Consider the following 3,446-nt stretch of genomic DNA (forward strand, 5'->3'; position numbering starts at 1 on the left):
GGTTTAATGTCTAGCTCGATTTGGGTTCATTTTAGCCTAGCAGTGTAGTAATTTTAAACCATAAAAAAGCAACCCAGCATGCTGGGTCAGACATAATAACCCAACTTGTTGGGTTAAAACAACCCAGCGCTGGGTTCGTCCCTTTTTGACCCAACGCTGGGTTGCCAAAATAACCCAAATTGGGTTGTTTTTAACCCAGCAGTTTTTAGAGTGTAGTTCACCAAAAAATGAAAATGTACTCATTCTCAGGCTATGCAAGATTGTGTTTCTTCAAACGCAAATGGTGCCATCAGAATGAGTGTTCAAACAGCTGGTAAAGGTATCACAATAACCTTGTGAAGTGAAAAGCTGCATGTCTGTAATAAACAAATTCCTCATTAAGACGTTTTATTGACAAATTAATATTTTGTAAAATTTTGGTGCCCAGCCACTTGCCTGCAAAATTACCAAAGGAAACTGCTGGGAAGGTTTTTTTTTTTTTGTAGAAGCAAAGAGTTTATTGGTGAGCTAATAAAATATTTTAACTTCAATATTTTATAGCTGTGTAATATTCAGGATAATGTACAGTCATCCGGATGTTATCGCAAAATTGGCTTCACAATTGGGTCCTGAGCATTTATTTGGCTTAACATAAAGTATTGTTTTACACTCTACCCATCTCTGTCTGTATTTGATCTAACCTACTGTACAGTGCGAGACTGTAGTTTTTGAATGATTTATTTAGTGCAATAAATGAGTGTGGATGCACTCCCTGCTTCTTGCATTGAGGCAGGTATTCGTTTTTGTGCCTTCAACTGCAAGTATTGCAAGGTGATCGCATTTTACACCCACACCGTTCGTCTTCTGTAACCAGGGATGCAATATATACCACCTGTCTGTCAAAGGCCATTTTACGTCCTCATAACCTTGAGCTGCTTTACCTGACACTGGTGCAGAGCACTTGACAACCCTTATGTGACCGCCCTACAGGCACTGAACCCAACGACTTCTGTCTGAATCTGTCACCTATTCCCTCTCTTTCCCTCCACTTTCCTGTCAAAATCTCCACTGTCCTTTCTCATAAAAGCATAAAAACTTTTAGGCAGGACTTTGATTTGGAGGGTGAAGTGTGTTGTCTATGTCAAGTGGTTGGAGGGGCTGGTTTGATGATGTCGGTTTAGAGGCAGAGTAAGTTACATTTTGATGGAAGATTAAAAAGACAAATATTTTGTTGGTTGAAAGCTGATTTAGTTGCTGTTGTTTTCTAATAGGCGCTTTTGTTTTGATGTGGTATTCACTTGAATCAGGGGGCTGCATCTCCCACCAGCAGAATGATCTCTGTCAGTAGAAATTGGCAACTGACTGCAAATCGCTGAAGCCAAAGCAGCATCCAAACTGAAAAGAATCATAAGAAGTGACTGATTTGAACGTTCTACATACACAACTCCACATAATTCCAAACGAGTTTACATTTACGTTTTTACATTTATATTTATTAATTTAGCAGATGCTTTTATTCAAAGCAACCTATACACAAGGAATACCAGGAGCATTTTTTTAGTTAGCATATTGCCAGCAAAAAAGTGTGCTTATTTGTACTGAATGTGCACTTAGTGTATTCGAAGTCTTAAAAGTGTATATTTTTAAAAATGTACTTGCAAATAGTGTAATATTCATGAAATAAAAGCCCAAATAAGTGTACTTGGAGTACACTTTAATGACTGTTTAACACACTGTAATAATGTCACATTGCAAGTTTTACTTTAAAGTACACATCTTTGTTTTAATAATCCTTTGTCATGCTTTAAAGAAGAACACTTATTTTGATATGTTGACTAACATACTAAAGCACATGTAAAGAACTTTATTATAATAGTAGTTTTATTTGGTATTAAAGTATTTTAAATGTGCTAAATTAGATCTTCATCATTACAAATGTGTCATTGCAAATATAATTAAAGGGCACCTGTTATGCAAAATCTACTTTTACATGGTGTTTGGACATAATTGTGTGTTGGCAGTGTGTGAACACAACCACCCTACAATGATAAAAATTCAACCACTCCTTATTTTTTAATCCCCATTAAACCAAAACAGTCTCAATAGGCCTGCCATTTTGATTCTCAAAGCAATATGATGTCACATTGTTTAGGCCCCGCCCACGGCCGTTGACTGACAGTCCTGCATTACCGTAGTTTCCACTCTCAGCAAGTTGTGTTGGTTGTGCGCTGTCCACCATTTTCTCCGCACTCAAGCAGCTGTAATGTCAACAATATCTCGTAAGCAATCCTGGTGTTCTGTGTTTGGATGTAAGACTGAACATAAGATTTTTCATTTTCTCCCAACATTTACTTTTATTTTTGAAGGTAATGCGCCTCAAAATCTGCCTAAATCGGTATATGTCTGCGCAAATCATTTCACTCCAGACTGTTTTGTGAATGTCGTGTCATTATAGTGCTTAGCTAACATTTTAACCGTGTTTTTGTGCATATGTTATCAAAGTATTTTAATTGATCTGTGCTGCGCTGTCTGTTCAGTGACGCTAGCAAACACATCCTCCCTGCGCTGTCGAGTTGATGACAGGTCAGCGCTGCGCGAGCTCTGTAACATCAAGCTGTTTCGTTCAACTTTTGGTGCGTTTGGCTTCCCATATGTATGGCTGAACAACAGTCAGTCATATTGCTGTTTATAGCTGTAGGTATGCAAAGCAGAGACGTATACACTACGCCCTCTTCAAAGACAGGGTGGGAATATGCAGCTCATTTGCATTTAAAGTGATACACACCAGAACATCTCTTTTTTTAGACATGCCCCAAAATGACATTTTTCCAAATGTTATAATAAATGACCTTTGGGGTATTTGGAGCTGAAACTTCACAGACACATTCTGGGGACACCCAAGACCAATATTACATCTTGTAAAAAGGGCCATAATAGGTGCCCTTTGAGGTTTGGCAAATTTCAATAGAAATTACATTAAAGTATATTTTAGTTTACCATAAATGCTTGTCAATAAATTTGATGGTTCACTTTAACCCTATTTACACTACTGTGAGTTAAAGGACTGACATATTACATAGCTTGTATTTGACTCAAATGCTTGTATTGAAATATTTACCCATTTTTTTTATTCTATCAATGATAACAATGATTCATTGATTCTATCAGCATAAAACTGTGCTAGATGGTGAGTTGGCACAGGCAGAGAGTTCCTTTATGAAATTGTGCAGAACGCATAACAGTGACTGTAAAATATGTATTGCAGATATGGGAGTCACATATTTTGAGTTTTGATATTTGGGATAGGGTCATTGGGTTAGTTTTGGGCTATTTTTGATTTGCTATTAGGCTAGCTTTGTTTTGCAGACCTAGAAACCCTGTCATATAAACTCGAAATATAAAAAAAAAAAAAAAAAAAAAAAAAAAAAAAATAAAATAAAATATATATATATATATATATATATATA

The 3,446-nt window shown here is 36.5% G+C and overlaps 1 protein-coding gene across 1 annotated transcript in view; it reads left to right on the forward strand.

Moving 5' to 3' along the window:
- LOC107716458 (disintegrin and metalloproteinase domain-containing protein 11-like) overlaps positions 1 to 3,446 on the forward strand; it is a 51,418-nt gene that overhangs the window by 9,672 nt on the left and 38,300 nt on the right. The window lies entirely within an intron of this gene.

This window comes from Sinocyclocheilus rhinocerous, unplaced genomic scaffold, assembly GCF_001515625.1.
Source record: "Sinocyclocheilus rhinocerous isolate Xijiao unplaced genomic scaffold, SAMN03320098_v1.1 scaffold419, whole genome shotgun sequence".
NCBI classification, from domain to species: Eukaryota; Metazoa; Chordata; class Actinopteri; order Cypriniformes; family Cyprinidae; genus Sinocyclocheilus; species Sinocyclocheilus rhinocerous.